This window comes from Pseudophryne corroboree, chromosome 6, assembly GCF_028390025.1.
Source record: "Pseudophryne corroboree isolate aPseCor3 chromosome 6, aPseCor3.hap2, whole genome shotgun sequence".
In the NCBI taxonomy this organism is placed as follows: domain Eukaryota; kingdom Metazoa; phylum Chordata; class Amphibia; order Anura; family Myobatrachidae; genus Pseudophryne; species Pseudophryne corroboree.
The window spans coordinates 48678636-48691953 of NC_086449.1; the positions used below are offsets into that span (position 1 = coordinate 48678636).

Below are 13318 nucleotides of genomic sequence, written 5' to 3' on the forward strand. Positions count from 1 at the left end.
GTATATAACATTTTACGATCTTCACTTGTAAACTGTGGATTTGTATAGAAAGACAGAAGGACAGAAGGACAATTTTTCATTTTTATATATGAGGTTTGAAACCACCACATGGTATTTATATCGGCAATTAGATTCTGCTTTGTTAAAATAACCATTGTTTGTTCTTCCGGCTGTTTTCACTTTCCTGTCTTTGTTCGAGACGTCTCTCTAAAGAAAAAAGAAAAAGGGTGAAGACGTGATTTCTCTTTAGTCACTGTGAGACAGCAGAGATATGGGCATTCACCCCGAGTTGATCGCTCGCTAGCTATTTTTTAGCAGCCGTGCAAACACATAGGCCCTCATTCCGAGTCGTTCGCTCGTTCTTTTTCATCGCATCGCAATGAAAATCCGCTTAGTGCGCATGCGCAATGTTCGCACTGCGACTGCGCCAAGTAATTTTGCTATGAAGAAAGGATTTTTACTCACGGCTTTTTCTTCGCTCCGGCGATCGTAGTGTGATTGACAGGAAATGGGTGTTACTGGGCGGAAACACGGCGTTTTATGGGCGTGTGGATGAAAACGCTACCGTTTCTGGAAAAAACGCAGGAGTGGCCGGAGAAACGGGGGAGTGTCTGGGCGAACGCTGGGTGTGTTTATGACGTCAAACCAGGAACGACAAGCACTGAACTGATCGCAGATGCCGAGTAAGTCTGAAGCTACTCTGAAACTGCTAAGTAGTTTGTTATCGCAATATTACGAATACTTCGGTCGCAAGTTTAAGATGCTAAGATTCACTCCCAGTAGGCGGCGGCTTAGCGTGAGGAACTCTGCTAAAATCGCCTTGCGACCGATCAACTCGGAATGAGGGCCATAGTCGCCACCCATGGAGGGGTGTATTTTCACTTTGAAAGAGTGCGGACGCCTGAGCAGCAGAACGGCTGCAAACACATTTTGTGCAAAACAAGACCAGTCCTGTAGTTACTTATTCTGTGCGATGATTGCTGCGACTAATGACACGGTAATGACGTCAGATACCCGCCCAGCAAACGCCCGGCCACACCTGCGTTTTTCCAAACACTCCCAGAAAACAGTCAGTTGACACCCAGAACCTCCCACTTCCTGTCAATCTCCTTGCGTCCGCCAGTGCGACTGAAAGCGTCGCTAGAACCTGTGCAAAACCACGATGCTCTTTGTACCCGTACGCCGCGAGTGTGCATTGCGGTGCATACGCAGATTTGCCGTTTTTTTAAATGATCGCTACTCAGCGAACAACGGCAGCTAGCGATCAGCTCGGAATGAGGGCCCTGATCCTGAGACAATAGATAAAACATTTGGCAGCTTCTACTCTTCACCTCCGCTAATGGTTCCCTATCCCTCTTTCCCTAGCTCTTCCCTTCCCTCAGTTATTATTTGATTGTTCGGTTGTATTACAAGGATGTATATCCCTTTTTGATGGTTCTGTTTGTTCTCTAGGAAGTATATAGTTTAATGCTGGAATTGCTACCAATTCTCTATATTGATTTTTTCCTCTCCACTTTTGAGTACATTGATTCTGGGAGGTACGACCCAGGCTTGTGTATGTAATTACCATGTTTTTGCTGTGTGATAATGTCATGCATCACTTGTGAAATAATAAAAGTTGTTTCTAAAAAAAAACATTTTCAGTTAAATACTTACTAAAGAAAATCCTAGTGTCCTGCGTGTGCTCCTCCACTCTGACAGACTCTCCCTTGTGCCGCCAGTGCTCAGACCACGCCAAAGCACTCCTCACAGATGCTAGGCAAAATGGCAGTGTCTTCTTCTTGCAAACTCCTGCTATATAGACTCTCCATCGCCGCCAGAAATTTTAGGCAGGAAAATAACTCTTTGCCCCGCCAGTCCCCGACATGCATATTAATGTCGGCGAATACGCCCCGAATTGAATACCTGACAAAACTGGAAACTCCCGCCAAACAAATTCCCACGATGAGCACGATATTGACAAGTCAGGGAATTGTCAACAAACTATCCCTGGATTAAACTGACCCCAGGGAGAGAGCTGACCCTGATCTCAGATGTTGTCCTGCCCAGGCCAGTGGAAAAGGTGCCAGAGTTCTCTCGGGTGCGTGTGAACCTCACCATAAAAGGGAACACTTATGAGGTGGTAGCCATTGTTGGTCCCAAGCTCCCCTGTCCTCTCATATTGGGATGCAATTTCCCAGGATTTTGTGAGCTCTTAGAGGAACCACACAGACAAAACTAGGGAAAGTCTTCAAGGCCCTACCTCGTAAAAGGGAGAAGAATGGAAAAGCACTGCCAGACTACTTTTTTGGGGGGCAAGAACCTCTAAGTACCTTTTTGGTTCACCTGGACCTTCCACTGTTCCATTGATAGATACATGGTCAGCGAGACAATTGAAAAAAGCAGTTGAGCAGCGTCCATATTGCATTCCGGAGGAATGGCGCCAAGCTGTCCAGCGAGATATGAGATAAGGAAAGTCCGAATACGATACTTTTTGCTGGACCACTCAGTTGTTGCACTGTCCCTTTGAGGGATACCTTGTCCTTGGAGTGGAGAAAAAGCGTACCTTCCAGTGTCCGCAAGAAACTAGGACAATTTGTTCCTTTTACACCCACAATGCACTGCATTGATGCCGATTAGGGACCAGTGAGCAGGGATCAGATTGCAGCCCCAGGGACTATGGACATTGACTGTGCCAGAGAGCATGGCATGTGTGTGGCTGCAAACCACTACAGAGGAGTGATGATAGAGCATTACAAGTGCTAGGACTTTTTATGTTTGTGTTTTTATTTTTCTGTTTGTACTTGTGTGATGGCTTCAAAAGGGGGCGTGGCCTGTTGAAAAGGGGGTGTTGCTTTGCATGAAGTGAGCAGAGCAGCGAGTGACAGGGATCCTCCCAACACTGGAGCCCGCGATAGGGACAGCAGGACAGACCCAAAAAATTGGGAACGTCCCACAAAAATCGGGACAGTTGGGATGTATGAAAAGGTCGACATGAGTTTTAAAAAAAAAAAAAATCTTTCTTTTACCTTTTTCATACTTAACGATCCACGTGGACTAGGATTGGGAATAGTAACCTGTGGCGAGCACAGCGGTAGTGGAGCGAGGCACCTAGCCTGAAGCATGGCGAGTGAGGCGAGCTATGCGAGGGGTCACGGTACACTATTTGGGCTTCCCTGTTACTGTACGGCGAAAATGACTGCAATAAAACGTGAAAAACTCATGTTGACCTAGACCATGTCGACCTAGAAAACTTGTCAACCTTCACACCCTGTTGTAGCCTAATATCGAGCTACTGTATAAATTTGTAAATACAGAAAGGGGATTATATATTGATATATGTATAAGTGTATATAATGATATGTACATTATGTATATGCTAATGAAATGCATGTATATGGAGTTATATATATTAATGTTGGGGAGAGAGTTTATGGGGTGCAAGGGTAATTGACTGCATACCGACACTGACTTAGAGGAGGGTGTTGAATTTAATACATAGCGCTGCAGTTGTTAACAACACAGAGGAGGAGCCCACGCGCCGGTGAATTACAGCCGTGTGTAGAGAAGGAAGCCACGCGCCGGTGAATTAGAGCCGTGTGTAGAGAAGGAAGCCACGCGCCGGTGAATTAGAGCCGTGTGTAGAGAAGGAAGCCACGCGCCGGTGAATTAGAGCCGTGTGTAGAGAAGGAAGCCACGCGCCGGTGAATTAGAGCCGTGTGTAGAGAAGGAAGCCACGCGCCGGTGAATTAGAGCCGTGTGTAGAGAAGGAAGCCACGCGCCGGTGAATTAGAGCCGTGTGTAGAGAAGGAAGCCACGCGCCGGTGAATTAGAGCCGTGTGTAGAGAAGGAAGCCACGCGCCGGTGAATTAGAGCCGTGTGTAGAGAAGGAAGCCACGCGCCGGTGAATTAGAGCCGTGTGTAGAGAAGGAAGCCACGCGCCGGTGAATTAGAGCCGTGTGTAGAGAAGGAAGCCACGCGCCGGTGAATTAGAGCCGTGTGTGGAGAAGGAAGCCACGCGCCAGTGAATTAGAGCCGTATGTGGAGAAGGAAGCCACGCACCGGTGAATTAGAGCCGTGTGTAGAGAAGGAAGCCACGCGCCGGTGAATTAGAGCTGTGTATAGAGAAGGAAGCCACGCGCCGGTGAATTAGAGCCGTGTGTGGAGAAGGAAGCAACGCACAGGTGAATTAGAGCCGCGTGTAGAGAAGGAAGCCACGCGCCGGTGAATTAGAGTTGTGTGTAGAGAAGGAAGCCACGCGCCTGTGAATTAGAGCCGTGTGTAGAGAAGGAAGCCACGCGCCGGTGAATTAGAGCCGTGTGTAGAGAAGGAAGCCACGCGCCGGTGAATTAGAGCCATGTGTAGAGAAGGAAGCCACACGCCGATGAATTAGAGCCGTGTGTAGAGAAGGAAGCCAAGCGCCGGTGAATACAGCCGTGTGTAGAAAAGGAAGCCACGCGCCGGGAAATTAGAGCCGTGTGTAGAGAAGGTAGCCACGCGCCGGTGAATTAGAGCTGTGTGTAGAGAAGGAAGCCACGCGCCGGTGAATACAGCCGTGTGTAGAGAAGGAAGCCACGCGCCGGTGAATTAGAACCGTGTGTAGAGAAGGAAGCCACGCGCCGGTGAATTAGAGCCGCGTGTAGAGAAGGAAGCCACGCGCCGGTGAATTAGAGCCGCGTGTAGAGAAGGAAGCCACGCGCCGGTGAATACAGCCGTGTGTAGAGAAGGAAGCCACGCGCCGGTGAATTAGAACCGTGTGTAGAGAAGGAAGCCACGCGCCGGTGAATTAGAGTTGTGTGTAGAGAAGGAAGCCACGCACCGGTGAATTAGAGCCGTGTGTAGAGAAGGAAGCCACGCGCCGGTGAATTAGAGCCGTGTGTAGAGAAGGAAGCCACGCGCCGGTGAATTAGAGCCGTGTGTAGAGAAGGAAGCCATGCGCCGGTGAATTACAGCCGTGTGTAGAGAAGGAAGCCACGCGCCGGGGATTTAGAACCGTGTATAGAGAAGGAAGCCACGCGCCGGTGAATTAGAGCCGCGTGTAGAGAAGGAAGCCACGCGCCGGTGAATTAGAGCCGTGTGTAGAGAAGGAAGCCACGCGCCGGTGAATTAGAGCCATGTGTAGAGAAGGAAGCCACACGCTGATGAATTAGAGCCGTGTGTAGAGAAGGAAGCCACGCGCCGGTGAATTAGAGCTGTGTGTAGAGAAGGAAGCCACGCGCCGTTGAATTAGAGCTGTGTGTAGAGAAGGAAGCCACGCACCGGTGAATTAGAGCAGTGTGTAGAGAAGGAAGCCACGCGCCGGTGAATTAGAGCAGTGTGTAGAGAAGGAAGCCACGTGCCTGTGAATTAGAGCTGTCTGTAGAGAAGGATACCATGCGCCGGTGAATTAGAGCCGTGTGTAGAGAAGGATACCACGCGCCGGTGAATTAGAGCCGCGTGTAGAGAAGGATACCACGCGCCGGAGAATTAGAGCCGAGTTTAGAGAAGGATACCACGCGCCTGTGAATTAGAGCCGTGTGTAGAGGAGGAGCCCACGCACCGGTGAATTAGAGCCGTGTATAGAGAAGGATACCACGCGCTGATGAATTAGAACCGTGTGTAGAGAAGGATACCAAGCGCTGATGAATTAGAACCGTGTGTAGAGAAGGAAGCCACGCGCCGGTGAATTAGAGCCGTGTGTAGAGAAGAAAGCCACGCGCTGGTGAATTAGAGACGTGTATAGAGAAGAATACCACGCACCGGTGAATTAGAGCCGTGTGTAGAGAAGGAAGCCACGCGCCGGTGAATTAGAGCCGTGTGTAGAGAAGGAAGCCACATGCCAGTGAATTAGAGCCGTTTGTAGAGAAGGAAGCCACGCACCGGTAAAAGTAGGGCAGTGTGCAAAGAAGGGATTCCCGTGCCGTTAAAGCAGGGTGCCGTGTGCAAAGGAGGGGGTTCACGCGCTGGTAGTTGGGAGCATAGAAAAGGCGCTCTCGCCGGCTGAGTTGAGACTGGCGTTCCCTCAGCTAGTGTGCGCATTTGGCACACCAGCACCGCTGAAAGAGCTGTATTCTGTAAGCATACAGCGGCGGCTGGGTCCAAATAGCGCTACACAGGCTAGGAAACACCGGAAGTGTACTTGCTGGGCACACCAGTGCCGCTGAAGAGCTGTTAGCTGTAAACATACAGCGGCGACTGGGTCCTGATAGTGCTACTCAGGCTTGGTAGTACGGATGGCAAAGGCATAGCTGCGGAGGTCGGGCAGCAGTGGCCAAACGAGGCATCACTAGGGAGACCAGAGGCGTTGAGGTCCACTGGCAGCTGTCAGAATAGAGCAGTTTGCAGTGCAGAGGGCAGGCAGCTCAGACGTCGTCCAATCAGCAAGCCGAGCCGAGGGCATAATGAGCAGTGACACATGGTAGGGGTGGCTAGCACCATCCAGTTAACAGACGGAAGGAGGAGTCGGGGGAGGAGTTGATCGATGGCAGCCTATCATCCGGAGGTTATACTGGGTGGGTTTTTCTTGGAGTCTGCACTGGACCAGATTGTACATTGGTTGATGGAAAAATTATGATGACAATGAAAATTCAAATTATATTTAGACCAACATGAAGCTGCCAATTCCGCCTAAAAAGGCTTTTGGGGCAGAGCAGGGTTGGTGGTGCTCCCGGACATTATTTCAGAAAGAACTATTAAGGGTTGTTTTGCATCCTTTCCCCTTCCCCCCTTTCCCTCCCATTCACCCACTCCTCCTCCCCTCCCTTCCCAAGCGCCAACCTCCCTAAACCCACCCCCCCCCCGTTTTCCATCACCATCCCTCAACCGCATTTCACATCTTATTCACCCGCGCCCATCCCTTCACCCACCCGAGTCCTCTCCTCCGCCACTCCCCCCCCCCCCCCCTTTCCAACTATCCGCTCCACCCTATCGATTCCTTCCTCCCTCCCATCTTTTCCCTGTCACTCCCTGCACAGGTCATTACACATTAGCACTATTTTGCACGGTCCAGATACACATTGTTTAATTATGCACCTTTTACAAATACACAAACCATCACAATCGTACAAATCATACACATAATAATATTTTCCAATTCTTTCCAAACTTTTTCATTTTCCAATCCCAAACCCCCTGTCTTTTCACTACTCAACAACAGCATTCAGCAACTACTCTCTTTCCCTCCACTCTTGTAATATTTCTATTTATAATTTCTTAAATAATAATTTTTTATAATAATATATATTTTTTTCACTATTTTTTTCACAATTTTCTTACAATTATTTGCACAGTTCTCTATTTCCATCTATCTTTGTTACTTTTTCCAGCTATTATTATGTCTAATTTTTTCATTAGTCTTGTTAGTACCTTCATTTTTTCATTCACTTTTATTTATCTTCACAAAATAAAATAAAAATTTAATAATTTTTTTATTTTTTACTCATCAGCCAATTATCATTTATTATTGCTTAATCAATATTTTAGCAACCATCAATATTAGTAATTATCAGTTTATTATTAATTAACCAGCTCTTTGCCCTATCTCCCCCCTTATTTACTACTTATTTATTACTCTTTACAATTCTGAGGGAAGCCTCACCATATTTGGCCTTTTACAGAATAAGCTAGACATTTAATAATTGTATCCTTCCACAATTACAACAACAAGTCTCTGTGTATTGTTTATTGTTCATTGTTTTTCTGTTCACCTTCCTAATTAGATTATTCCCCGCAAAACACACGTTGATTCACACCAGATCAGCTTTTCATGGTAATTACACTAACTTTCATTCTCATGGTCCCGGCACCTTCAGTAATTAGAATCCCTGCGTGCCATTACATTAGTAGTTTTTCATAGGTCCATTTACAAGCCACTCAAGTTAGCTAGCAAGATGATTGGATGCAGTGTCCGTTAAGAGACACACACGGAGGGCTCACAGATCAGACGATCCTGTGAACAAGCTCCTCCCAGCGAAACACGTGTCACTTCCGGTCCGGCATCCCACTTCCGGGACCTCGGCAACGGGGCTCCGACGGGCGGACTCCTTCCAGCACACACTGCAAGTATCACACCGCTCTCTGTAGCGGATTGAAGCTCTCCTGGACAGCTCTCTCCCCGTATGCCTAGTGCAAATCACATAGGAGAAGCTGCCCTTTCTCAGTGCATAAAAGCACGGTCTATCTCCCTGGCAACACACAAACTGGTATACTAATTGCCTCACGCTTCCTGACTATTTTACTTTCATGCAGGGGATTTTGCCCTTGCTTGGTAATCTTTGGTTCAGTTACTAATGAGTGTTGTTACTATTATCTTTGACCCCAGGCATTTCATTTATAGGAGAGCTTCTTCTTATTCACTATTAGAGCAGCTTTTATGTGCAAATATTTTGCTCTAATTAATTGTGACTATCTTGTCGTAAATAATTGGTCGATTGGTGCCAGTTATTGGCAAATAGAATGTCAGCTGCTCTTGCAGTGTTTTTTGCTGGTTTGAATGAATTCTATGTTGAAAATCGAGTCAGCTTCACTGCAGCATTTTAAATAATGTTTTATGTTGACATATGCATTTCTCAGCAAAGAGCAATAGAAGTCAGCTGCCTTTTGCAGCCTATGTGATCTATCCATAAATAATATCTGTCTGCATTTGAGTCTTTGTGACAATCACATACAAACACATTATGCAGTGATAGAAGTCAGCTGCTCATTGCAATCTATGTGGAACATTTATAAACAAATTGTATCTATCTTTCATTTGGATACAGTATTGCCATAACTCTCTTTTTTCATGTCAAAACCACATGTTAAGTGATTAAACAGTCAGCTGCTACACAGTTCTAGCAGTGTATCCTACAGTGATAGAAGTCAGCTGCTCATTGCAATCTAAGTGGAACATTCATAAACAAATTGTATCAGTCTTTCATTTGGATACAGTAGTGCTATAACTCTTTTCCTGGCAAAACCACATGTTAAGTGATTGAACAGTCAGCTGCCATACAGCCCTAGCAGTGTACCCTCAGTGCAATATTGCATAGTTACACTAATTCTTAATCACCTTATACCAATCAACTTCCTATTGGGAAATTATTTATAATAACCGTATTTTGAGATAAGGTGTTATCTAGCTAGCTATACACAGCAACTACATGTTGATCTCTTTGTCTACTATAACTTTGTCACATTAAGTCATTATCTTTTGTCATATCAGTATTTAATTATTACACTTCAATGTGTTCTTGATCATTGATTATGTGTTTCCAACCGTAATACACGTGGAGGATTTCATCAATGAACAATCTCTCCACATATATTTTTTCAATATTTTTGTTCCCTTGAAAATCATGGGAGTCTTTTTTTAGGACCATAACTTGGCCACTATTCACCCACGGTTCTGTTAATGGAACCACAGCTTGCTAAGATTGGCAGCCATTATTTATGCTGAGGTATTTACCATATCTTCTACAGTCATACCATGCTGGATCTGCCCGATCTCGTCTGAACTTGGAAGCCAAGCAGCATTGGGCCCGGCCAGTACCAGAAAGGGTGACCTTCCGGGAATACTGGGTACTGTAGTCCAATTAGGGTACATGCCTTTTACTGACTAGCAAAACCTATTTTGCAAGCCAACACTACAGAATACGCAGTACAGCTGACCACCCAAAAAGGAGTCCGGCAATAAAAAAGCCGTTTTCTTGTATCTCTTATATGACAAACATATGTATATATATAATCAAACATTCATAGAGATAACAAGAATTTCTTTATTTTCGCTCTGGACAAATGTCTTACATTAATACTCGCCTAAAATCCAGTGGGTTTACAGACAAACCATCTGTCACCCACCTACAATAGGCGAGTAACATATTAATATATCGTCATATTTATATACTATTTAATACTTGTTTTAACCCTTTTTTTGCTGTTTTATACAGCACAGTATTTTCGTATCGTCTGAATAATATATTAAAAGTTACGTTTTAATGTTTCATACATACTTCATGGTTTCATAACATTGTTATTTAATTAATTCTAATCAAGTGTGCCCCAGAGAGACATATCAAACAGTCCCTTTTTTTGCTTCTCTGCAAAACAACCCTTAATAGTTATCATCCGGAGGTGTAAGTGAATGACACCACCGCACAGCATAAATCCATATAAATGAGCTGCATATAACACACAGCAGCACTAAGCAGTTGGGGACGAGATAAGAGACCACGCACTGGTTTTTGTTTAATGAACTGCACCAAATTTGCAGAAGCAGATAGAGGAAAAATAATCCCGTGCCAGGCACTTTTTATTAATACAGCAAGCCGAAGTGGTAATCATTGCAACTACCCCTATTTTTACTTATATTGCTAGATTAAGTTATAGACCTGCAAAATATAAAGTCGGGCAGTCCAGGGTGGATTTGCTGCTTAGCTGTGGCGAGATACGGCAATAATTTTATTATTATCCTTTATTTATATGGTGCCACAAGGGTTCCGCAGCGCCCAATTACAGAGTACATAAACAAATAATCAACCAGGAAAACAAGTACAGGGTAAATAAACATAGCTACATCAGCAGATGACACTGTAATAAGTATCAGGTGGCAGAAGACTGCTGGATTTGGTGCAGCGGAAGATTATTAAAGTAAGAAAAGGATAAGCACATGAGGGAAGAGGGCCCTGCTCGTGAGAGCTTACATTCTAAAGGGGAGGAGTAGACAGACATGGGTGAGACAGATGGGGGTACATAGAGAGCGTGGAACAGAGGGTTAGGATGAGATTTGGCTGGGTTTGGTGAAGAAGTGGGTTTTGAGAGCCCGTTTGAAGTTTTGTAGAGAGGCGAAGAGTCTGAGGGGGAGAGGTAGGGAATTCCAGAGAAGTGGTGCAGCACGTGAAAAATCTTGGAGGTAGGAGTGGGAGGAAGTAATCCGTAGGCATAATACCACAAGTAACTAAGGCCCTCATTCCGAGTTGTTCGCTCGCAAGGCGAATGTAGCAGAGTTACACACGCTAAGCCGCCGCCTACTGGGAGTGAATCTTAGCTTCTTAAATGTGCGACCGATGTATGCGCAATATTGCGATCACAAACGAGTTAGCAGTTTCTGAGTAGCTTCAGACTTACTCTGCCTGTGCGATCAGTTCAGTGCTTTTCGTTCCTGGCTGACGTCATAAACACACCCAGCGTTCGCCCAGGCACTCCCACCGTTTCTCCGGCCACTCCTGCGTTTTTTCCGGAAACGGTAGCGTTTTCAGCCACACGCCCCTAAAACGCTGTGCTTCCGCCCAGTAACACCCATTTCCTGTCAATCACAATGCGATCGACGGAGCGATGAAAAAGCCGTGAGTAAACTTACTTTCTTCATAGTAAAGTTACTTGGCGCAGTCGCAGTGCGAACATTGCGCATGCGCACTAAGAGAATTCTCACTGCGATGCGATGAAAAACTCAGAGCGAACAACTCGGAATGAGGGCCTAAGTACAGTACCGTGGTGTGTTGAGAGACTCTATCCAGTAAAGGGGAAAGTTAATGACTGTGTAATACGATATCCAGATACTTTGTTGGAAAGTGTGAAATGGTCATAACTAAGACAGCATTCTGTGACTTCACACTATATTCCATTGGCTGTCCTTGTACAGGTTGAGTATCCCATATCCAAATATTCCGAAATACGGAATATTCCGAAATACAGACTTTTTTGAGTGAGACTGAGATAGTGAAACCTTTGTTTTTTGATGGCTCAGTGTACACAAACTTTGTTTAATACTCAGCGTTATTAAAAATATTGTATTAAATGAACTTCAGACTGTGTGTATAAGGTGTATATGAAACAAATGAATTCTGTGAATGTACACACACTTTGTTTAATGCACACAGTTATAAAAAATATTGGCTAAAATGACCTTCAGGCTGTGTGTATAAGGTGTATATGTAATAGAGATGAGCGGGTTCGGTTCCTCGGAATCCGAACTTCAGCCTTTTTACACGGGTCCAAGGCAGACTCGGATCTTCCCGCCTTGCTCGGTTATCATCCCGCTGTCGGATTCTCGCGAGACTCGGATTCTATATAAGGAGCCGCGCGTCGCTGCCATTTTCACACGTGCATTGAGATTGATAGGGAGAGGACGTGGCTGTCGTCCTCTCCGTTAGAATAGATAGAGACACTTGAGTTGATTTACTACACTAACTTAGTAATTTTGGGGAGCATTAGGAGTACTCAGAGTGCAGAGTTTTGCTGATAGTTACTAGTGACCACCACCAGTTTTATTTATTATTTAATATAATCCGTTCTCTGCCTGAAAAAAAACAATACACAGTCACATACCATATCTGTGCTCAGCCTCAGTGTGCTGCATGATAATATCATCTATGTATATCTGACTGTGCTGAGTGCTCACTGCCCACACAGCTGAATTGTGGGGAAGACTGGGGTGCAGTTAATAGCAGGAGTACAGTGCACACTTTTGTTGCCAGTGTGACTGACCAGTGACCACCAGTATATTGTCTGCCTGAAAAAGTTAAACACTCCTGTGGTGTTTTTTTTATTTATTCTATAAACGCATTCTGCTGACAGTGTCCAGCAGGTCCGTCATTCATTATATTATATAAATATTTACCTGCAGTAGTGTTATATTTTTTTTGTTCATCTCTATCATCTTTATCATCTCTATATTAGCAGACGCAGTACGGTAGTCCACGGCTGTGGCTATCTCTGTGTCGTCAGTGCTCGTCCATTATTGTATACCTACCTGTGGTGGGTTTTTTTTTCTATCTTCTTCATACTAGTAGTTTAGCAGTCTGCTGACAGTGTCCAGCAGGTCCGTCATTATATTATATATACCTGCAGTAGTGATATATATATATTTTTTATATCATTATCATCTCTATACTAGCAGACGCAGTACGGTAGTCCACAGCTGTAGCTACCTCTTGTCAGGAATCCGCATTCTCCATTGCATCACTTCCAGTGAACAGGCGTCTCCTGGCTTCAGTCCTCTGTTTTCAGAGTATTCCCTGTGAATTGGACCTGTGGAACTACAGGTCCCAGCAGTTCCAGTCTTCAGTCTCCTGCAGCCCACAGCTCACTGTGCTCCACCTAACCAGTTCTATCGTTTGGTAATCACTGGTTTCAGCCAGCAGCCTGGAGTACACAGTGATTCTAGTTAACCAGCATTAACTCCCGGTGCACTACTGATCCCAGCCAGCAACCAGCTGTGCATTGCATTAACTGTCTACAGAATCATTCTCCCGGTTAATCACCATCTCCAGTTAACTCTCAGCTGATCTGGGCACCCAATCCTGGAGGGTGTGTTCTCACAGAGATTCATCCTATTATCACAGAGCAAGGTGCTATAAACTCCAGTTCCTAGCTCATTCACATG

At 45.4% G+C, this 13318-nt stretch overlaps 1 protein-coding gene and 1 pseudogene across 2 annotated transcripts in view; both read left to right on the forward strand.

The window, feature by feature from the left end:
• Positions 1 to 7911: 7911 nt before the first annotated feature.
• Positions 7912 to 13318, forward strand: part of LOC134936055 (zinc finger protein 182-like) — an 81455-nt gene continuing 76048 nt past the window's right edge. Inside the window, exon 1 of one of the 2 annotated variants that reach the window (XM_063930962.1) lies at positions 7912 to 8015. The gene's annotated coding sequence lies outside the window, so the exon portion shown is untranslated. The other variant, XM_063930963.1, reaches the window with a different exon arrangement.
• Positions 9410 to 9528, forward strand: LOC134938165 (5S ribosomal RNA; annotated as a pseudogene).